The 25,133-nt window shown below is 33.7% G+C and overlaps 2 long non-coding RNA genes across 2 annotated transcripts; both read left to right on the top strand.

Moving 5' to 3' along the window:
- The first annotated feature begins 9,000 nt into the window (after positions 1-9,000).
- LOC120195504 lies at positions 9,001-9,445 on the top strand. Its single transcript, XR_005523062.1, has 3 exons — positions 9,001-9,063; positions 9,196-9,294; positions 9,381-9,445. It is a non-coding gene; the product is annotated as an uncharacterized LOC120195504 (long non-coding RNA).
- A 496-nt stretch (positions 9,446-9,941) lies between these two features.
- Positions 9,942-10,378, top strand: LOC120195505. Its single transcript, XR_005523063.1, has 3 exons — positions 9,942-10,021; positions 10,114-10,140; positions 10,287-10,378. It is a non-coding gene; the product is annotated as an uncharacterized LOC120195505 (long non-coding RNA).
- The last annotated feature ends 14,755 nt before the right edge of the window (positions 10,379-25,133 follow it).

Here is a 25,133-nt window from a genome sequence, read left to right as displayed (position 1 = left end):
TTTGGAGCCCTAAGAAAAATGAAAGCTCCCCCATTATGCTCATCTCAAATTCACCTTGCATTAGCTTTGAAAATTCTTAGTAAAGAGCATCATTAGTAGAGCCAAAAATTATATCATCACATAAATTTGAACTACTAATAAATCTTTACCTTTTTGTTTTAAAAGTAATGTAGTGTCAACCTTCCCTTTTAAAAAAACATTTTTCAATTAAAAAATGTGACAATCTTTCATACCAAACTCTAGGAGCTTGTTTTAAACTCTATAACGCTTTTTTCAATTTAAAAACATTATTGGGAAATTTTAAATCTTCAAAACCAGGAGGTTGTACCGCATACGCTTCTTCTTTTATAAAACCATTTAGAAATGCACTTTTAAGAGAAGATCAAGTAGTTACCCCTTTGGATGGATCACCTAAAATCTCACCATCCTTGACATATTTGTACTCTCTTGGGTATGTAACTTCCCTTTCTTCAATGGTTAGATTCTTGAAGGCAACTTGAGTTTTCTCATCCTTCACTTCTTCCTTTGATGATGATTCTCCCACGTCATTTGCATTCAATATACCTACGTCATCATCAACACAAGAATCCTTCCTTGGAAGAGGATTATCATCGAAAACAACATGGATAGACTCATCTACCACTAAAGTTCTTTTATTAAACACATGATATGCTTTAGAATTTAAGGAATAATCCAGAAAAGTCCTTCATCACTTTTAGCATCAAATTTGCCAAGATTGTCTTTACTATTGTTTAAAACAAAACATTTGCATCCAAAATGATGAAAATAACTAATGTTAGGATTTTTATTTTTAAAAATTTTATATTGAGTTTTCTTCAAAATAGGCCTAATCATTACTCGATTTATCACATAACAAGTTGTATTTGTGGCTTCCGCCCAAAAATATTTTGGCAAATTGTTTTCACAAAGCATGGTTCTAACCATTTCCTCTAAAGTTCTATTTTTCCTCTCAACAACTCCATTTTGTTGAGGGGTTGTAGGTGCTGAAAAATTATGGTTAATTTTATTTGAATTACAAAAATCAGTAAATCCAAGATTTTCAAATTCAGTACCACGATCACTCTTAACACTTGAAATGGAGTAACCTTTTTCATTTTGGATTACTTTTGAAAAAGTGATAAAATTTTCTAAAGCTTCATCTTTGGTACTTAAGAAAAGAATTCAAGTAAATCTAGAATATTCATATACCAATACAAAAGCATATTGTTTTCCACCCAAGCTAGTAGTTCTAATTGGCCCAAAAAGATCTATGTAGATCAATTGTAATAATCTACTAGTTGATGCATCATTAATAGGTTTAAAGGAATATCTCTTATGTTTTCCTTTTGTACATGCATCACAGATTTTATCATTATCAAATTTTAGTTTTGGCAAACCTCTTACTAAATTGCCTTGAATAAGTCTTTGCAAAACACTCATGCTTGTATGTCCTAGTCTCCTATGCCATAACCAACTATCATGCTCATCTTTGGCAACTAGGCACAAATTAGTCATGTTGATTAAATCTAAATGCACCATATATATGTTCCTTATTCTATGACCAATAAGCATAATCCTATTAGATGCAATGTCAACAATTTTACAACTATTTGATTCAAACAAGACATTGTATCCTTTATCACACAATTGACTACTACTTAAAAGATTATGCTTTAAGCCTTTCACATATAAAACAATTTTTATTTGTCTGGAAGAGGTATTACCTATAGTACCTATACCTTCTATGTAACCTTTTGAGTTGTCACCAAAGGTTACTACTCCTCCATTTTTGTCATTAAGGTCTAAAAACTGACTCTTGTCTCTGTTCATATGTCTTGAGCATCCACTATCAAGATACCATGAATTTGATCTTGTATTTCGTGCCTTGAAGCAATGCTCATTTTCCTACAAACATAGATTACTTTTTTATTTTTGGTACCCAAATTCTTTTGGGTCCATATTCATTAGTCCTTAAAATCCTAGTCCCCTTGGGTATCCATTTGCTTAGGATATCCTTATCTTTAGTAGCATTGAGTTCTTTAGGACCCCATATACTCCTAATGATTTTACCATTTGAGGTTCTTTGGGGACCTCTATATTGTAAGTTTTAAAGTTCTTTCTAACATAGTTGGATTTTGAATTTTCCCTTTTTTCTAGATGTTTTGATCCAACTCTATCAAAAAAAGCTTTAAGATCATTAAATTTCTTTTGATGATCATCATTAACTCTTGAAAGTAAGTTTTGCAAATCAGATTTTTTCTTTTCAAAATCTTATATTTTGACTTGCAATTCTTTAATCTTACTTTCGAGTTCACTGTTGGTCTTGGATATGAGATCTTTTTCATATTTCAATTTTGAAATACTTTTCATGTATTTTGAAAATAACTTCTCATGTTCCGAGGCCAACTCATAATATTCCTCTAATAATACATCAAATGAATAATCTTATAACATGGATGAGTTAGAGGTTACCTGAAAATCCTCCACAGTGGCCATTAAGCATAAGTGTTCTACTTCTTGTTCCTCTTCATCGGATGATTCATCATTGCTCTAAATAGCCACGTGTTCTTTATGCTACTTTTTTGAAAGACCCTTTTTCTTTAATTATGGGTAATCAAATTTAACCATGCCCAAGCTTTTTTTTACTCATAGCATATGATTGGGTCCTTCTCCTTGGACTCATTTTTGAAGCCTTCATTGCGTTGGAATTTCCTTCCTCTATTTGGCTTCATTAATTTCTGAGTCTTTTGGCAAAAAATGTCATTTCTTCATCCTCGTCATCATTAGAGTCACTCCCATCTTTGGTTGATTTGAGAGCAACGCCAACGTTCTTATTTTTCTCCATCTCCTTCTTTGTATCGTCTTTATTTTCTTGATCTTCCTCATCTTTGATCATCATTTCGTGCGTTAGGAGAGAACCAATTATCTCATCGAGGGTTAAAGACTTTAGATCTTTAGCTTCGATAATTACAATCTTCTTTGATTGCCAAGCTTCTAGAAGAGAATAAATTATCTCCCTCACAAGTTTTTTATTAGGGATTATTTCTCTGAATCCCTTGAGACTATTGACAATTACGGAAAATCTATCCGTCATAGCTTTGATATCTTTCATCTGGTTTCATCCTGAAATTTTCATAGCTATGATTAAGAAGACTAATTTTGTTTTCTCTTACCTTGTCAGTTTCTTAATGAGTGACTTGGAGCTTATCACATATCTCCTTTACGTTTGAAAAATATGATATTCTTTCGTATTCATCCGGTCCAAGGGCGCAAAATAGAATATGTATAGTTTTTGAATTGAGCTGGAATAGTCTCATCTCTTCTTCACTCCACATCTCTAGTTTTGTGGATGGTGCAGAGTAACCTTTCATCATAATGTTCCATGCTCCCATGTCACTAGCTTGAATGAAGAACTTAATCCTATTATTTCAATAGGCGTAGTTAGCTCCATTGAAGAATGGAGGCTTGTTGACGGGCTGAGAATCAAGAACGAACTCGAAGTTTGATGTAGAGGCCATGGATGACTTAGATAATGATTGAACTCTTCTCAGATCTTCTGAAGAGATGGTAAAACCTTAAAATGAGTCTAGCTCTGATACCAATTGTTGAGTCAATCGATCGGATGAAATAGCCAAGAGGGAGTAAATTGGAAATTAAAATTTTGGTGGAAGCTTAACAGAAAAATAAAAATATTTGCATATCGATTTAGAGGGGTTCAACATTCTTAACCAAAGTCTACGTCCACTACCTTAGCTATCCACACTAAGGATTTTCCACAAATTCACTCATTTGTGTTTCTTTTGAGGACAAAGTAACCTTACAACTCCCTCAAGAATTATACCCTAAATTCTTGAGACACTCTCTCTCAAAGAGAAAATTTCAAATTTCGCAAACTTAGAAGAAAAACCTCACAAGGTAAGATTGTTTGCACAATTCAGACCAAACAAGAACACTCAATAAATAAATACAAATGGGCACAAATTATGTTCTTGGAAAGCAAAATGAATATTGAAAGAATGTTGGGTTGATTTGCTCAAACTTGATGTTTAAGGCTTTCTCAATTGTTTCTCTAGCTTCTCTTATTTACCAATGGCTTCATAAACTTGTTTAATTGCCCCTTGAATGAATTCTGAAGGTCGGGGAAGTTCATGGAGTGAATAAATCCATTGTTGTATGTTTTCCACTTCAAAAAGCTGCTGGGAGGGTATGGCTATTGGTACTCCACTCATGGGTATCGATACTACCTATTATAAATTGAAATATTTCGACTGTTGCAACCCAACGGTGTCGATATTGTCCAAGGAGTACTACTTTGTATAGTAGTATCAATATCATCCAGTGAGTATCGATACTACTATGTATAGTAGTATCGATACTGAACATGGTATCGATATCATATTTGCATTCTGTTAAATCTCGGATTCAAAACCAAAGGAGTAGTATCGGTACACTGATCATAGTATCGTTACTACTATAGGAAATGGTATTGATACCATCTAGGGTATCAGTACCATATTTGCATTCGATGAAAGGGGATATCGGTACTGATAAGGCAGTATCGGTATTACCCTATTGAAATCTCAATTTTACTCGACATTTGAAACACTTTGTAAAAATTATTTCAAAATTGTTTTTAGTGTGAATCTCAATTTTTAATTTAAATAATGACTAAAAATTGATATTTGAAAACTTGGAGTAATATTTGTAATATTTGAATAATTTAATCGAATATAATATTTAAATAGAAAATAAAATCTTAAAATTAATTTAACATATTTATTTGTTATATTGAAATATTAAAATGATTTTAACATCTTTAATACATGATAGAGAAAAATAACAAAGGGGGGTTCAAGACGCAAATTCTGAATAATGTCTTGAAACCAAAGGATGATTCGAGTTAAAAACCTGAAAAGGTGGCTCGAATATGAAGAATGTACAACAATTGCATAGGAGGCGATCGCACAAATCCCTTGATAAGGCATTGCACAACATGAGCGTGATTATGATAGCTGGGAGTCAGAGAATACTTCCAATAGATAAGCATAGAAGCTATTCCATCATATCAGTGAACATCAAATAAATGAGAATACTAAACCTTTGACCAAAAATAATAACCTATGACATTTATCCTCTCTTTACTTAACCATTTCTCAAAGATAGAAAATTTTTTTACACTTGTCAAATAGCTATAATTTGTTAAAGGATTAAAAGTGTAATTAATTCTTTGATATCCAATGATCTCTTGTTTTATGATTTACCTCAATTGTGAAACCTAGAAAGGGGCAATATTTTTCAAAATCTTTGATTAAGCATTTTTCAAAACTCTTTCAATTGATATTTTCACACTTTTGAAAATAAAAGAAGAAGAAAAACGTTTTCAAACAAGATAATCTCTCTAGAGTTGATCTTGGTAGTTGACAAGTTGCTCTCAGACATAAAGCTCATTCTTAAAAGCATTGCTAAAGCAAGAAATGATGAATATTGGGGCATCTTTAGAGATTCAACATCAAATGTTGGGGCATCTTTGGGGATTCAACATCCTGATGTGAACGATCAGATCTTCTGAAGGCATTTCATCCACCAGCAAGAACAAGCAGACTATCAGTATCATTTGGTGTTGTTTCTCTCGAAACAAAGTGTCGTCTCGCTAGACATAGTTTTCTTAAAAACAAATTTTGTCTCTTGAGACAGTTTCTTTTGAAGAAAAATCTTTGACTCTGTTTCTATGAAAACAAAATTTTGTCTCTCTTGAGACAGTTTCCCTTAAAACCAACTTTTGAAATCGTTTCCATTGAAACAAATTTTGTCTCCCTTGAGGCAGTTTCTATGGAAACACAAAATCTTTGAGTATATTTCTCTTGAAACAAAATCATCTTTGAGTCAGTTTCTCTTGAAACCATTATCCCTAAAGATGGCATGCCATCCTCATCGCATAAAAATCGTGTCATCCCCTAACCAGACCTCCTCATCACATAGGAGCTGTGTCACCCATAGATAACCAGTCGTCCTCATCACGTAGAAACTGTGTTATAATTCCTAAAGATGGCCTTCCATCCTTATCATGTAGGAACCATGTCATCCCCCAACCAGACCTCCTCATCACGTTGGAGCCGTGTCACCCATAGATAACCAGTCATCCTCATTACGTAGGAACTGTGTTATCATTCCTAAAGATGGTCTGCCATCCTCATCACATAGAAAACGTGTAATCCCTCAACCAGACCTCTTTATCACATAGAAACTGTGTCACCCCTAGATAACAAGCCGTCCTCATCGTGTAGGAACCGTGTTATCACCCTCCATAAAGATCTCCAAGAACTCTTCATCACATATGAGCGGTGTCATCCCCCGACCTGATGTCCTCATCACGTAGGAGCTGTGTCACCCTTAGACGACCATAAATCTTCATCACGCATGAGTCATGTTGTCCCCCAACACAAACACATTAATTTTTAAACCAAAAAAAAGAGCCAGACAAAAATTGGTTATCTTTTTCATCTTTGCTCTATTCTTGTTAACACAAGAATTTGCAAAGAGGGGTAACTATAGAAACCCTTTTTTGTCTAGGTCTTAAAAACATTATTAATTATATTATTATTAATTATATAATTTTTATTTTTATATATTTTACATTTTACTTTTTATGTAGGCCTTGAAGCCCAATCCAGTATAACAAGCCCCAGCAGCCCAGATACAAGGCCCAATCCCGAAGCCCAGATTACTAACTAAGCCAATTACATACCTGACCCAGGATTTGGACTCGGTCTAAACCTGAGCCAAACTGATCTACTCAGCAGCCACCTAGAAGCATATAGTTCGTGCTAATTCGACCCGATCTAGCCCACATGCGGATCCAATCGAGCCCCCAAGGGTTTTTAAAACACTAACCCTAGGGGTATAATATCTACCGCCGCCGCCTATTCTCTATTGTCATCGATGATCAGACCAACCTACACCAACACAATGAGCACCATTAACTCATCAGTTATCGGGCATAGAGAAAAGAAAAAAAATTAAAAAAACTATCATCTATTTGCCAGCAGTGCTATCCCGAGGCATATCAAGCCTCTATCTATCACAAGTCCATCAAACAGCAGGAAATAATCAATCAAATGCAAGGGGAGATAAAAGAGGTAGAAGACAGAAAGAAAGGGACCATTCGGGACTGGGGGAGAAAAATACAGAGAGAGGATTCAGGGTTGACAGAGAAAAAGAAGTAGAGAGATTCGAGGAAGGGTTTCTAACTGAAAAAAAAAAGAAAATAATGAAGGAAAAAAAAGAAAACAACCCAGAGAGGAAAAAATTGAGAACCACAAAATAAGATAGAAGAGAGAAAATATACCTTTGAGAGAAGATCTGGCTGTTGATGGTTCCACGTGAAGACGAAAGGTCATCGGTGTTCGTTTTCTTCGAAAGGTAAAATGCTAGAATTATGGCTCTATGGGCAGTTATAGGTTACACTACAAGAAAATATACCTTTAATAACACACGAACGATGACACACGCTAATTTATGACTTGCAAAAACTATGTGTCATAAAAAAAATGTCATGTTTTTTAAAATCTGAATGATTTATGACTTACAATAATGTGTGTCATATTTAATAGTCATAATCCAAAAAATTTGCACGGAGTACACTTTTTAATTGTGTATCATCTATAAAAGTCATTTTTTAATTTCCCCCATTACTTTCATCTTTTCTCGCTTCTTCTTCCTCCACCAATTTCAATTACTTTCATTACGCATCTGCTTTCTCAATTTTTACTCCAAACACTGTTGTAGACCAAACACTTTCTCCTTCTCATCAACATTTCTACTCCTCATTGGCGATGCCCTCTCCTTCTCCCTCATCGGACTCTGTTTTAAAGCTAGGGTTTCTCGCTAACAAATCTGATGCCTTTCGGCCTTTAACTTTCAAAGCTAGTGATGCAATCCAACTGGTTTGTCACTACAGTCGGTGTTACTGGGAGCTCTCCAAGGCTCGTCTCAGGTCAAACCTCAATTAAGATTTTTAGGCAAATTTTAAAGGTTTGATTAAAAAAGTTGACTTTTTGGGTGGTTTGATTTACTAGTATGGTGGTGGTGGCGAATTTGGGGACTGGATATGTGCTAGGGAGTGGAGACGCCGTTAATTTGGCGGGTCTTTGTTGTACTTGTGCTGGAACCATGATGGTTGTTACTTCGGCTAATTCGTTGAATTAGGTTGTCTTTTAAATATTTGATTGTTTTCATTGAATGCTTTGTCATGCACAATTTTAGAATGCTAACTAATAGGTTATTTATCATGCACAATCTTTTAAATCTTTTCTTGAGGAGTTAAGGGTTCTTAGATATTTGATAAAATTATTCTTTCTTAGATATTTGGAAGTATGTTTTGTAAAGAAATGTGAAAAAATTGGAGAAAACATTATTATTCTTGAGGTTTGCCTTTCATGTAATTCTTGCATAACAAAAGATGCACCTTTTAGGTGCAAAAGCTTGCACTTTTGTAAAGGCCCTTATGTTTTGAAATTCTTTTTTCTTTCCTTTTTATTAACCTTGGTAGAAACTAGGAACGGGACGGATGTACAGACATAGCTTTTAGATGGAAAAGCTCATTGGTTATGATTTAAATCCATCGACATAGCTTTATTGATAAAAGTGATAGATAAGTACCCTGGCAAAAGGGGATAGGGAAAGAAACAATTATAAATTATTTGATATTCTAGGAATCGAATTCTTGACTTACAAACTGTAATTTCTTCTTACCTTCTTTCTTGAAAAATATGTTTTTCTAACATTTGAGTTGGTCAATGTTGCAAGGATGTGACAGCATGGTGGTTGTATTTTAAGTTACTTTCATGAATTAAATAGATAGACTGACATTTCAGTTAACCAATGGTATTCATGCCTCTAGGTTTTTGAGATAAATAATGATGCAAAAATGAAGCGAACAAAGCTAAGACCTCTACCTTCAAGACGCATTAGGTAAATTAAAAATTAGTTTCGGTCGCTATTGCTTTGAAAGGACTCGGTGTTATTCTATTTGTATTTGGCTATGGCTATGGAGTCTTCCTCCTGGTGAGATTTTTGTTTCTTACGAGTTATTATTTTGGTTCCGTTTAGACTATGAAGTTATATGTTAATTCCACCGAGCAGTTATGTTTGATTCTACTTTCGTGTCTCATCTAATTGTTATTTCCTTTGCCGTAGTTTGTGTATTTGCTGGTTAGCACTCCTCTTCTCTATGACTTCTACAACTATCGACCTGAAGAACCCCAGTACGCTGCTCTGCTCGGTGATTTTCTGCATGTATTTGCATGTGCATATCCGAAGTGTTTCCCTATGCATTACGAAATACAACATGCAAACTTCATTGATTCTTTCATTAATGGCAGTCTGTTGCGCAATGCGGTGCATTATTGTTCTTCTGGGGGATGAAGAGCTTGATCACAAAGAGACAACTAAGGAAGAAAGTCGTGAAGATATTGAAGTGGTAGCAGGTGAAGATTGTTGATTTGCAGTGCCAGGTAATATTTTGTAGGATTATCCGTTACCGAACCGAACTTAATTTTACTCCAACCCTTTACATTTCAATTCCCTCTCGTTCAACGAACAATGGATTTAAAGACTTCTTACTGTGGAACGTCTCCGAAAGAATTCTTCGTGGAAACCGTATGTACTTAACATATTTGATTATTTTCTTTTTGTTTTCTTTTATTTATTATTTATGTGGATTTAAAGACTGGTTCAGGTATCTTGATATGTTTCCCACCACTTTTGGGAATCCGTTATGGTTTACCGATGATGAGATGTTGGAATTAAGAGGAACAATCTTGCATAAAGCAACTGAATTGCGGGTAAATATAAGCATATAGTTTAACGTTTCTCTTGAAGATGAAATGCATGTAATTTGACTACCCATGATGATGAAAGTTAGTGTAATTGTTTTATAGAAAAAGGATTTGATTTTTGTGTACGAAGATAAAGTGAAGGGTTTGGTGAAGAAACTTCTTGCTCTTGATGGAGTTTCAGAAAGGTTGGTATTAATTACATCGAATAAAGTAGGAATCAAGTGTGTTTATTTTCCTTTTTCCCAATTATGAATTGTTGTTAATTCTTCTTTTGTAGTGAGGTCTTCTTTGAAGATTTCCTTTGGTAGGGATATCCTCAAAATAAACTCTTTCTTATTCTCTCTCAAAATGGGGTGGGTGGGGACAATGAAGGAGATTGACTATGATATGATGACATTCCTTGCACTTCGAACTTTGGTGGTTAATACTGCGTGATTTCTGTAATGCTAGGGCGAATTCTATATTTTGATCTCGTGCTCTAAACCTTCCTCTTCCATATTCTTATGTATTTCCCCAAATTCAAGAAGATACTGAGACAACCTGTCCAGTTGAAAGAAGTTCTAAGGTGACCATCAGTCAAAGTGGACTAAGTGGAGAGCCTGTTAATGAAATTGATGGAAAAAGTGAGGTTACACTTTAGTTCTTACCACTTTTGTGCCTGGATCTTTCCTCTTATTTGCTTTCACAAGTGAAAGTTTAGTGTATTAACATGGAGTTGAGGTTAAAGATTTTTATTTATTTTGGGTTTATATCAGGGTTTGAGGGTCATGAGAATGATAACAAAGTCAATGGAGCAACTTCCACATCGAAACAAGAAGAAACTGTCTGGGTGGAGGGTTTTCTCCCTGGCATTGACTTTTGCAACCATGGTATGTTAGTTTTTATTAGTCAATGGCTCTCTAGTCAATTGGTTAGAGTCTATTCTCATTGAATTTTTTGGTTGTTAATTTTATTTTTAGACTTGAAGGCAGGGGCAACATGGGAAGTTCCTGTCCCAAATGTAAGAATTAATGCATTATTATTTGTAATCAATAAGCTTAATTCTCAATATTATTGGAAACGTTCTTTAATAAAATGTAAGTTCCACTGTCAATATGTCTTTTCTTCCTAATATTTTCTTTGTTGTTAATTAGTTCCCTTTGTTTGGGGCTTTGTTGATATGCTTTTAATTGATCTATGAATTTCTTGTTTTTGCCTTTATGATATCCTTTATGTATTCTATTTTTCATGCATATAGCATCGCAAGTCTATTTCAAAGTTAAATTACTATTAATAGTCTATTCCCGAGGACATTTAACTTATATGTGACTTCTGTGGTTACCAGCTGATCGATATGTAATTTAGTAATCTAATTTGCTAAATCAGTGCGATTGAGTAATTCCTGTTTCCATACTTTATGCATTATTGTCCGTCTTTCCCACCTTAGAGGGATTGTAATTGGAGTTCTATGTGCCAAGGTAGGTATTTGAGTTGTAATATATTTCCCATTTAGAAGTTGTGAATTAAGCATGCTGATAAACATAATTGAATTATTTTTATTCTTAGTTTTGACATAATTGGACTACTTAGTGTTGTACTATTCTTGTTCCTTATTACTTCATTTTCAATTTTCTTTTGCAGATATACAATAAGCAAATAACAGATTTATTGGATCCAAATCAAAGAAACCTGTAGGTAGAATGGATTGCGTGCTATAATTTTGGGAAGGGGTCGGGAACAGTTGGTGCATATGATGTTCCTACTAGTTCAGTTGAAGCCAATCCTCATTCGCAGCCTGTTTCAAGAGTTCTCAACTCTGAAGAAGCAACTTCAAAATTGCAGAAGAAGCTAGAGGAGTTGCATCTAAGATCTTATAATATGTTAGTATCTTCTTGTGAAAATCTGAGAACATTCTTGGTTTTTTGTTTTCGAATAGCCATAAGTGATGGATATTATGTTTGTAACTTAATGTGAATATATTGTATGCAAATGGATTACTTATATATAATATGATATATATATATATATTTAGTATTATGAGGCATTAAATGTGATTTAGTTTGATTATTTTTCAATCTACAATATATATATATATATAACAATAATTTACGAAATACAATCATGACATACAATCACGACACGCGAATGTGTGTCATCTTTTTTAATGGCGTGTGCTTCAATGACACGCAATGTAAGTCATACATGCGTGTCATAAATTTATGACACACAAATGTGTGTCATCTTAATTTATGATGGGGGCTTCAATGACGCTCAATGAACGTCATAAATGCGTGTCATAAATTTGTGTCATAAATGTGCGTCATAAATTTATGACGCATAGTTGGGCGTCATCTTAAATTCATGTCGGTGGCTTCAATGACAGACAAATGTGTGCCATCCGCACCCATAGATGGCGTGCGTCATTAAAGGGGTTTCTTCTACTAGTGTTAGAAGGTGTTAAGATCTGGGTTAGGGGGATGAGAGGTTTCGGTTGAGGGTTTTTAAGTCACTCTGTCCACTGTGAGCTCCGCTGGCGACGGCCATCTATTTCTTCCCCGTTGAGAGAGATAAAAGAATTTCTCTCCCTCTCTTTCTTCGGGTTGGGGTGAGAAAAAGAAAATGAACATTTGGCTGAGTTTTGGCCGAATTTTGGGCCTTAAATACACCATGCAAAACGTTGTCATTTAAAGAAGGACCTTCAGCGTGTTTTCGAGTTATGGTATAATAGCTATGTTCGTCATTAATCCCTTGTAATCTCACGATTTAGCCATGAAATGAAGTTTACATTGTTTCACTTTGAGCCTCTATCTTTTCACTTTTATATTTTAGTCGTTATCCTATGTATTATACTATTTGTGTTTATATTTGATTCTGGTTTTAATATTTTCAAATGCTTCATTTTAGTCACTGATTTTGTATGTTATGTATTTTGGTTGATGTTCGAATTTGTCCCTGACATTTGTAAATATTTTAATTTAGTCATTGTTGTATTTTGGTTTAATTATTATTTAGACCTCCATGTTTATTGTTTATTTTATTTTAGTATGTAAAAGTTATTTATGGGTTATTTTTGTTTTTGGTCCATGCATTTATTTTAAATTGATTATTGGGGCTCTGATTTGTTCATATTTGTTTATTAGATCCTTCTAGTTTCTATTAATACCATTTTAGTCCTTTAAATATTTTTTGTTATTTTAGTCCCTTAACATTCTATTTTTGCTATTTTCGTCCTCTTAAGTTTCTATTTTTATAATTTTTGTCCCTTAAGTGTTCAAATGTGTTTATTTGGTTATTTCTATTTTGAGGTGTAATGTTTTATTGTTTTATTTTAGTCCTTTGGATATGTATATATTTCGAATATCATGTATTTAAGTTATACTAAGGGAACGCTATTTGACTTAGCTATTGTAAATATTTTATTTTTACATTTACAATTGTTTTTATTCCTATTTTATTTCCTTAACTATTAATGTTATTCTAATAATTTCAAGAACACGTATGTGTAAAATGAGCGTGGAAACATCACTTGGTCAAAGTGGTGCGATCCAACATGGCATTTTAATGACATGGGAATTTGAAATAAATATCGCTTATTTTTCTAATTAAATCTTGTTTATCTTGCAATGTATTTTTTCAAATGTCAATTTTTTTTATTTTATGCAAAGGTCGATAGTCATATTTTCTAAATCAATGAGGATGAAATATTTTTAACAAATGAGAAATAGTTGAAATAGGTTTTCCGACGGACGATTACAAATTTTAATATTTCTTATCTTGTAGAAGGATTTTCTGTAAATAGTTAATTTGAAGCAAATTAATTAAATCTCAATAAACGAATCATAGTTTAACTTTATATTTGATTCATTATTTCCACCATTTACGAAGATGTGTAAGCGACACATTACCAATTTTGGGCGTTGTGGGGGTGTTAATCCTTCCCCACGCGTAACCAACTCCTGAACCCGTTTTAATTGAATCTTTGTAAACGCAGACCAACTTTTTGTCTTAAAAAATGATTTTTAATAAAATTGTTTTGAAAGACGCTTTTGGTATTCGTCCTACCTAACCCAAAGGTCGATGGCGACTCTATCCAATTTATTCCAAATCAATTCTAAAAACCGCCAAATTTTTCAAAATAAAAGTCATAATTGTTTTTTAAAATAATATTTAATTATTTTCTAAAAAATGGTTATGACAGCTTGGCGACTCTGTCGGGGACTTTTTTTAGAGAGTCATGTTGTATGTCGCTTACACATTGTCGTCTTGGTGGAAATTATGAGTTCGAGTCTATAGTTAGTTTATGATATATTTATTGAAATTTTTTAATTTTTGTATTTTTATCTTACTAACGTTTTATTTTATTTTTCGGCTTTGTCCAAGTTTTTTGGGTAAAGTTTTTTTCTTTTCCGTTTTTTAGTCAAAGGTAAGTACGCTCCTCCTCACACATATCACATACATTTGTGTAACATAAACTCCAGACAAGAGCTTCGATCTAAATTAGTTGGGGTGATTTCTTTACTCTCGTAAGAATTTATTCTTCGTATGAGTTTTACCAAATAACACTCGGGATACATACCATATACCTTCGTATGGATTTATTCCTCGTATAGGTATAAGACAATGAATCCCCTCGAATTGAACTCATTCCGTTTGAAACCTGTAATAGGTGAGGATCGAGGGTTTGGTAGCCCAATGGGGAACCTACATCAAGGACAATTTGAGTACCCTTTTCTCGTTAGAGCCGAAACCACGCATATATTGAACCGTAGAACGGTCACCCTAGGAATAGTCATATCGAACCTCTATCTGTCAGTATGTGCCAAATTAGGTGTACAAAAAGGAGGAGTATTTCTAAACCCTTATCTTCTTCTTTAAGTTCGTAGAATATATTTCCTTTTCGAATAAAAGCATGCAAACTAGATACCATGCGGTTAGGATTAATTTCTTGAAAAATCATTTTGGGTAGATATCATGTCTGGGTAGGAATGTTATTTAATTAAAGCGTGTTTGGGTAGATATCATGACAGGGTAGGTGTTATATTTATCTTTAAATAACATTTGTATTTATATCGATTATCATATATGTACTAACTAATTTCTTTTCTTTTGTTTGTGTGCACTAACTTTTTTTGTGCCATTTTCAATTCTTCTTTGCATTGCATTGCATCGTGATGACATAATGCAAGAGTGTTGATCCGCAAGGGGATATTCGAGAGAAAATTTTTACAAGAAGAGGTAAAAGTTTTCAATCAAGCAGTAGCATATACAAACAAGCATCGAGGGCTAAAAGAAGTTCAAAGTACCATAATGAGACTTCCTCAAAGATCGTGCAACATTCGAAACTGGAATGATGATTCATTGATCCGAGTATTAATCCAACAGTAGATTCTTATCTATGATTATTCCATTACTAGTCATAAAGGAGCGACTCACTGACTTCAGCATTGTCGGGGCATTAATAGAATTAGATTACTCATTTTCGAGGACGAAGATCCGAGAAAAAGAGGTCCTCGAAAATGAGTAATCTACTCCAAACTGAACATCTAAGCGAAAACTTGTCTGTAAAGTGGAATGTCTTGTAATGTGAAGGTTTTATCTCTGGTGAAAATTGATCTACAATATTCATCGTTGGGATCAATATTTTTGCATCTGCATTTGCTTCTTTGCATTTTTGCATATGTATTTCATTTTTAAGAATTTTCACATGCATAATGCATAAAAACATGGAATTAATCCGCGGAGGATTCGATGAAGTGGTCCTAATCACATTGAGAATAGAAGCAAAAAGCTGAAATCAGCACGATGTAAGCTTCTTCAGCTGGTTGTAGGGTTGAGCCTTCTAGGATGATCTAAGAAAAGAGTCCCCATATCTTGAGGATTTTGATGTTAAAGCTGTATAGGAAGCTCCAAACATTCCACTGAAAACTGTAAGGCATTGAAGCACAAGATCTAGAACTTGATGGATTCAGGGGCATGGACAATTGAAGAAAGATGGGGTCATTGCATCTACCAATTGCACTAAGATCATTGTTTTGTTTGAACTCTTTTTTGTTCTATCTTTAATATTTTCTTAAATATGTTTAATCTTTTGATGACTGAATTTATGCTACCTTCTAAGGTTGAATAATTGAACGAGCTTTAATCTTGAGTTCTTCGAATATCAAATGAATTACGGATTCTCTTAATTCTTCAAGAATTATGAATTTTTTACATATGGAAAGATTAGACATTTCTTGTCTTGTATAAAACCCCAAAATAAAATCTCTCGATTATTTACCCGAAATAATTCATGGCACTACCAAAGGGCCAAATTTTAATATTTCCTCTCTTTGAGACTATTAAACATTGCTTTTATCTTTTTTGAGACACAAAATATCATACACATACCTTTATTTGAGCCAATAAAGTCACCATTGTCTTATTAGATGTAAAATTGATATTTTTCTACTAATAAAACCTAAAGGCATTGAGTACAAGATGTTCACTTGAACATGAACATTCTTCTGAGAAGAGAACGTGGGGCATATCACATTAATTTTTAGAAAATGATCTTGAACATAGAGACATGCTGAGAGCACGAAATAGAAAAATGAAATTAATTCAAAATAATTCTATCATGCATTAGTTACATTTTTTCTTGTGAATAAAAATTATTCCTAAAAATCTATCCCCCTGAGGATACCTTTTTTGCAAACAGTTCTGTGTATGAAATGATGAACGTCATTCTTTCATTATCCCTTCACAACATGAGAAAATATATATCCCTTATGTCCCCTTTTAGCCTAAATTATGTTTTCTTCTGATTTAACCCTAACCTAGGATCACCCTCCACACTAGGAGGCAAGGTAAAGGAAATCTGCTCGCATGAGTGAAGATCATCGATCGAGATGAGATACCAAAAGGTGAATCAAATGCCAAGTGTGAAGATCCAATCAAAACAAAGAGAAAAGAAAAAAAAGAAAAAACATAAAGCAAAGAAGAAGAAAAATCAGAGAAAAAAAAAAGAAAAAAATCAAAGAAAAAACAAAGAAAGAAAAAAGAGCAAAAGAAAAAACAAAGAAAAAGGGACAAGAAGCATACGCAAAGAATCCCTTGACTCAAATGACACATATAGATTCAAACCATGGGATTGATCAAGCACAATCATTCTAGAATCACTTCACTCAAAGATCATAGAACATCAAGAGAAAGACACATACGAGCAGATTTAAATTGAGCAAGACAAGATCGAAGGCATCAATATGAATTGATCATTGGTTTAATAACCCTTAAACACTTGTTTGGGCATATTTATTTCTTTCTTTCATAACCGTGAACCATGGCTTACATTATGTGCCTTAAAAGTCTCTTCTAATCATATATGGATTTCTAAGCATAAGAGACTATCTTCAGATATCATCCCGCCCATCAGGATTAATATTTTATTTACAAAAAAAAAAGTTTTTCTAAAATCTTTAATACATGATAGAGAAAAATAACAAAGGAGGTTCAAGACATAAATTTTGAATAACATGTTCAAACTAAATGAGGATTCGAGTTGAAAATCTGAAAAGGCGGCTCGAATATGAAGAATGTACAATTATTACATAGGAGGCGATCGCACAAATCCCTTGATAAGACATCTCACAACCCGAGTGTGGTTATGATAGCTGGGAGTCGGAGAATACTTCCAATAGATGAGCATAGAAGCTATTTCATCATATTAGTGAACATCAAATAAATGAGAATACCAAACCTTTGACCAAAAATAATAACCTGAGACATTTATCCTCTCTTTACTTAACCATTTCTCAAAGATAACAATAATATTGACACTTGTTAAATAGCTATAATTTATTGAAGGATTAAAAGTGTAATTAATTTTTTGATATCCAATGAACTATTGTTTTTTGATTTACCTCAATTGTAAAACCTACAAAGGGGTAATATTTTTCAAAATCTTTAATTAAGCATTTTTCAAAACTCTTTCAATTGATATTTTCAGACTTTTGAAAATAAAAGAAGAAGAAAACGTTTTTCAAACAAGGCAATCTCTCTGGAGTTGATCTTGGTAGTTGACAAGTGGCTCTCAAACACAAAGTTCATGCTTAAAAGTAGTGCTAAAGCAAGAAATGATGAATAATGGGGCATATTTGGAGATTCAACATTGAATGTTGAGGCATCTTTTGGGATTCAACATCCTGATGTGAATGATCAGATCATCTGAATGTATTTCCTCCACCAGCAGGAACAAACAGACTATCTGTATCCTTTGATGTTGTTTCTCTCGAAACAAAGTCTTGTCTCGCTAGATATAGTTTTCTTAAAAACAAATTTTGTCTCTTGAGACAGTTTCTTTTGAAGAAAAATCTTTGAATCTGTTTCTATGAAAACAAATTTTTGTCTCTCTTGAGATAGTTTCTCTTAAAACCAACTTTTGATATAGTTTCCATTAAAACAAATTTTGTCTCCCTTGAGGCAGTTTCTCTGGAAACATAAATTCTTTAGATCTGTTTCTATTGAAACAAAACCATCTTTGTATCGGTTTCTCTTGAAACCATTATCCCTAAAGATGGCTTATCATCCTCATCGCGTTAGAACCGTGTTATCCCCCAACCAAACCTCCTTATCACGTAGGAGCTGTGTCACCCATAGATAACCAGCAGTCCTCATCATATAGGACTCGTGTTTTCATTCCTAAAGATGGCCTGTCATCCTTATCACGTAGGAACTGTGTCATTCCCTGACCAGACCTCCTCATCACGTAAAAGCCATGTCACCTATAGATAACCAGCCGTCCTCTTCACATAAGAACTGTGTTATCATTCCTAAAGATGGTCTGCCATCCTCATCACGTAGGAACCGTGTCATCCCCCGAACAGACCTACTCATCACGTAGGAGCCGTATCACCCCTAGATAACCAGCCATCCTCATCGCGTAGGAAATGTGTTATCACCCTCTCTAAAGATGGCCAAGAACTCTTCATCACGTATGAGCAGTGTCATCCATCGACCAGATCTCCTCATCACATAGGAGCTGTGCCACCCTTAGACGACTAGATCTCTTCATCATGTATGAGTCGTGTCGTCCCCTAACACAAACACATCAAATTTTAAACCAAAAAGAAGATTGTCGAACAAAAATTGGTTGTCTTTTTTGTCTTTGTCCTATTCTTGATAACACAAGAATGTGCAAAGAGATGAAGCTGTAGACACCCATTTTTATCTGGGTCTCGAAAAAACATTATTAATTATATTATCATTATTAATTATATTATTATTATTTATTTATTTTATATTTTACATTTTGTGTAGGCCTTAAAGCCCAATCCAGTACAACAAGCCCCGGCGGTCGAGATACAGGCCCAATCCCGAAGCCCAAATTACCAACTAACCCAATTACAGACCAGACCCAGGATCCGAACCCGATCCAAACCCGACTCAAACTAATCCACTCAGCAGCCACTAAGAAGCCCAAAGTTCGGGGTAATTCAACCCTATCCAGTCCACATACGGACTCAAACTAACCCGGTGTTTATTTTCTTCGAAAGGTAAAATACTAGATTTGTGGCTCTAGGGGCAGTTTTAGGTTAGAAGGTGTTAAGATCTGTGTTAAGGGGGTTGAGAGGTTTCGGTTAAGGGTTTTTGGGTCACTCCGTCTACCGTGGGCCGCCGTGAGCTCCGTCGGCAGCGACCATCTATTTCTTCCTCGTTGAGAGACATGAGAGAATTTCTCTCCCTCTCTCTCTCTCTTCGGGTTTGGGTGAGAAGAAGAAAATGAGCATTTGGCTGAGTTTTGGCTTGATTTTGGGCCTTAAATACACCACACAAAATGGAATCGTTTAAAGGGGGACTTTCAGCATTTTTCGAGTTATGATAGCCATTTAGGTCCTTGATCCCTTGTAATCTCACGATTTATCCATGAAATAAAGTTTACATTGTTTCACTTTGAGCCTTTATCTTTTCACTTTGAGTCTTTATCTTTTCACTTTTATATTTTAGTCGTTATCCTATGTATTATACCATTTGTTTTTATATTTCATTATGGTTTTAATATTTTCAAATGTTTCATTTTAGTCACTAATTTTGTATGTTATGTATTTTGGTTGATGTTCGAATTTGTCCCTGACATTTATATATATTTTATTTTAGTCATTGTTGTATTTAGGTTTAATTAGTATTTAGTCCTCCATGTTTCTTGTTTATTTTATTTTAGTCTGTAAACGTTGTTTATGGATTATTTTTGTTTTTGGTCCCTTTATTTATTTTAAATTGATTATTGGGGCTTTGATTTGTTCATATTTATTTATTGGGTCCTTCCAATTTCTTTTAATACCAGTTTAGTACTTTAAATTTTTGTTTTTTCTATTTTAGTCCCTTAACTTTCTATTTTTTTCTATTTTAGTCCTCTTAAGTTTTTATGTTTTCAATTTCGGTCCCTAGAGTGTTCAAATGTGTTTATTTGACTATTTATATTTTGAGGTGTAATGTTTTATTATTTTATTTTAGTCCTCTGGGTATGTATATATTTTGAATATCTTGTATTTACATTATATTAAGGGAACATTATTTGACTTATCTATTGTAAATATTTTATTTTTACATTTACAATTGTGTTTATTCTTATTTTATTTCATTAACTATTAATGTTATTCTAATAATTTCAAGAACACGTATGTGTAAAATGACCCTGGAAAGCATCACTTTGTTGAAGTGGTGCGATCTAACACGGCATTTTAATTACATGGGAACTTGAAATAAGTATCGCTTATTTTACTAATTAAATCTTGTTTATCTTGCAATGTATTTTTTTCAAATGGAAATTTATGTTATTTTATGCAAAGGTCGGCAGTCAATTTATATTCAATTCGTATTTTTTAAATCAATGAGGATGAAATATTCTTTAACAAATGAGAAATAGTTGAAATAGCTTTCCCGATGGAGGATGCAAATTTAATATTTCTTATAGTGTAAAAGGATTTTCTGTAAATAGTTAATTCGAAGCAAATTAATTAAATCTCAATAAACGGATCATAGTTTAACTTTATATTCGATTAATCATTTCCACAATTTACGACGATGTGTAAGCGACACAGTACCAATTTTGGGCGCTGTGGAGGTTCTAATCCTTCCCCACGTGTAACCGACTCCCGAACCTGTTTTAATTGAATATTTGTAAACGCATACTAACTTTTTGTCTTAAAAAACGATTTTTCTTTAAATTGTTTTTAAAAGACGTTTTTAGGTATTCCGACCTACCTAACACAAAGGTCGATGGCGACTCTATCCAATTTATTCCAAATCAATTCTAAAAACCGCCAAATTTTCAAAATAAAAGTCAGAATCATTTTTTAAAATAATATTTAATTGTTTTCTAAAAAATGGTTATGACAAAAAGGATATGACTTATGAGGAGAAGCAGAAGCTTAGCACTAACCTTCAAAGTTTGCCTTTAGAAAAGCTGGATAACATTGTACAAATTATTAAGGAAAGGAATGCAGCTGTCCTTCAACATGATGATGAAATTGAAGTAGATATCGATAGCGCGGATTCTGAGACTCTTTGGGAGCTAGACAGATTTGTTACCAACTACAATAAAAGTTTGAGCAAAAACAAGAGAAATGCTGAACTTTTCATTCAAGCCATAGCAGAAGCTGAGAAGAGTGCACCCGAAAAAGTAAGTTTTTTGTCATAGTTTCTTATGGAAGAATCTTTTCCTGAGAATTTCTAATTTCATGCATTTATTGTATTTAGTTGCACACCGTAGCTCCTGTTTGTGTGGAAGTGCCCAAGGAAACTACAACTAGTAAGTTCTTATGTTAAGAAGACTGATCCATTGTTTGCTACTTGCATGATTGGACTGATATCTAAATGATAATATATCTACCTGCAGATGAGCAGAATATGTCCATATCACTTGCTGAAGGAAAACAGGGTGATACTGCTAGTAGGTCGAGTATTTCAAGTACTAGCAGTGATTCTGGGTATTCTTCAAGTGGCATGAGGATTTATTCTTATTAGATTTTTAGAGGGAGTAAATTTTGTTTTATTGTTTTAACATATATAAATGTTTGTTGTAGACTCTGATGTTGAAAGTTCCTCGGCATCTGGATCTGATGCTGGACATTCACCTGGATCTTGAGCCCATTCAGGTATGCTGAAATGTTCATGTGGTTATAGGCACTCATCATTTGATTTCTTCAAAGTTGCTCGATATATATGCTTATTTTAAAATTACATGTATGGCTGTAAAACCATTTACAGTTTTATTTTTGTCGTGCTTCTTTCGAGTAGTGTGATTGGTGTTTAGTGATTATGTAAATGGTGGTGAAAATTCTTGTCTTGTAGTCTCACTATTCACTAAGTGACCGCATGATAACTTCTGTTAAAATTTGGCTTTGTAAAACGTTCTGGATTTGGAACTTCAGTGAACATTTGGATTGAAAGATTTATTTATGTTACAATTGAAATAAGAGCTAATTGTCACAAATCAAAAGATAGACTCATGTTACAATATAGGCTCTTATTTCGATCGAAAGGTTGATTTATGTTGAGGGTTTATTTAGTTGTAGCTTAAAGATGAGGGGTTTATATAAGTACAATTAAAGTTCAGGGGGTTTATATAGATAAAGTAGTAAACAAATTAAAGTATAGGAGCTTTATTTTATTATTTTAGCTTTGTTGGAGCAAGAATTCTTTAGGATCCTATTAGTAAATGAAAATCATGCCAGATTTCCATCTTTTTGACCCCATTTTTAGAAAACATATTTTTGTGTTCATTTTCTGTTGCATCTGTATAATGGCGCTTAATTTTTTCCTAGTTTGGTAAACTAGTGTTTGGGGCAGTGCCTGCTATCAAATAGAAAGTTGATTGTTAAGAAACACCGGGAGCTTAAATCTATAATACCCTAGAATAATAATGTTTTCTATCATTATTATTGTAAACTGAGTAGGAAAGGTGTTTTAAGATAAAAAGATGCAATAAACATATTGTCCATATAGCTAAGCATGTATGATTATCGTGTGATTTAGTTGTGCTACAGCCATTCTTGATGTTATGGTTGACAATATTTACTTTTAAAAAAAGAAAAAGTTGTGGTGCAGTGGTTTGAAGTAATTGCTGATCAATTTTGATGCTGAAGTTTTGCAGATTGGGTTTTATGAGTATGATGTAGCACTTGGGTGTATAGCCCCTCCACTGCTGAATGGAAGGGTGGGGAGGCTTCAGCAGCTCTGCATAAGTTGTCGGATAATCTGTGTAACTATAACTTAGATGTGGGAAGGATTAGGTTAAATTGAAAGCAGGTGTACATTGCTAATTTAACAAGTGCCAGTCAACTCAACTCATCCTAGTTTCAGTCCGAGGGGACTTGGTTTTTCTGTGTTTGTGCTTTTTTGCTGGGTGCAGAATCTTTGATTTGATGTTTATGTAAAGCAAAGAAACAAACATTGTAATTCTAAGAAGCATGGTTCACGGGAAATGATTACCAATAATAATTAACTAGTGAAGCCCTTGCTTCGCATAGGGCAACCTTAAGGGCTCTTTTACCCCAATTATCAATCATTAAAAAGGGTAAACTACATGAATGGTCATTGAAGTATGAGTTTCTTTTTTCAACAATGAAGTTCTAAAAGTAGTGATATCGTTTTATAATAAATTAGTCATTTGATCCTTTATATAGCTGTTATCATAATAATAGAAGTGTGGCATTTTAAACCTACTTTTTTTTTTGGCACTGTTTGGTTATATAAGATGAGAATTGGTCGATCTTTTGACTTAACCTTATATCTTATGCAATTATTTTTTTCTCTTTCGCCTTTTTTATATGAAGATTTTCATAAAAAGCTAAAAGAAAAACATTTTAATGCCCCAACAATCGCCTTTAAGCTCTCTTTCCTTAGCTAACGAAGGAAATTGGGAAAGCTCAAAAAGGAGAAAGGACGATGAAGATGAAACCAATATAGACTCTTTTCACTGTTTCGAATAACTATGGAATTTTTAATGATCCTTAAATACCTGATAAAGAGGAGTAGATGATTCCATCTATGTGAGGTTGTCTGAGAAACTGATTATTGCTATAGTCATGAAGGATGTAATACCTCTATCTCAAAACATCGATCATCTCAGAGGCGACATTTGAAATCAACATCTGATCATATTGAACTTGGCAACACTGATGATACGAAAGTTACAAAAAGAAAACCAAGAGGTAGGCGAAGGGATGACTCAAGACGAGGTTTGCAAATCTTATTTGATAATGAGTGGCGTAAAAATGACAAGGAGGATGCCACGATTTAGGGAATTTTTTTATAGAATTAAAGGATCGAGATTAAAAAAGAAATAGAGAATGAGAATTAAAATTAAAATACATCATTTCATTTATAAGATTTTCTAAAAATTCAATGCATGCTTTTAGTCATGTGTCCGTACATTCTTGGCATCTAATACAGTTGTGAAATCTAATAACTAACGGTAATTTGTTTGTTAGCATGTACTCCGGTTGAATTATTGGGTCAGTCCATCCTCGACGCCTGTTAACTCTTCATCAATTTTGTTTGGGTTTGATCCTTTACTTTTCTTCTGGCGTCCTTCAACTTTTTTCCCAATTTCCCAAAATCCTGATTCACTTCTAATCCCTAATTCTTCATTTGCTAGCCTTAATTCACCTCTAAACATTTCATTACCCTTCTTATCCCCAAGGATCGAAATTCAAAAATTACGATTTAAGAATCGAATAATCCTCCCATGTAGCATCTTCTACCCCATATTTATCCACTGAATAAGAAGTTGTGTCACTAGTTAATTCTGTCGTTTCATCATTTGCTTGTCAAGGACAATTGTTGGGTACACACGTAGTCAGATATCATTTGTAACCTCTGGAGGATACAACAAGATTGTCACAACCGTCTTTCAGGTGGGCTAGAAATTGGGCTTTTACTTGAATGAAATGGTTAGAGTCGCCAGCGATCATTTATTTTAAGAACAAATGGGTTGATCGGATACCTCAATTTCTTACCTGATCTGCATCTTACCAAAGATGTGTCGGATTCAGGAGTCGGTTACAATCAAGGAATGATTAACACCCTTGAACTGTCCTTTCGGTACTAATTAATTTTCAGTTGTCTTAATTAAGAAAATTGTAAGTTAAATTAAAATGTAAAAATTGATCCAAACTACTTGCCTTTAATGGATTTAAAAACGTGCCCTTAAAAAAGTCAAGACAAGTGTTAGATAAGCAAAATGCAGAATAAAAATGAAACAAAAAATGAAGGCTAAATTATGATGCTTTAAATAACAAACATGCCAAGGAGCTAACAAAAATAAAAACGAAGTACTCG

The sequence above is a fragment of the Hibiscus syriacus genome, unplaced genomic scaffold, assembly GCF_006381635.1.
Source record: "Hibiscus syriacus cultivar Baekdansim isolate YM2019G1 unplaced genomic scaffold, ASM638163v2 tig00117016_pilon, whole genome shotgun sequence".
NCBI lineage: Eukaryota > Viridiplantae > Streptophyta > Magnoliopsida > Malvales > Malvaceae > Hibiscus > Hibiscus syriacus.
This window is presented reverse-complemented; position numbering and strand designations above follow the sequence as displayed.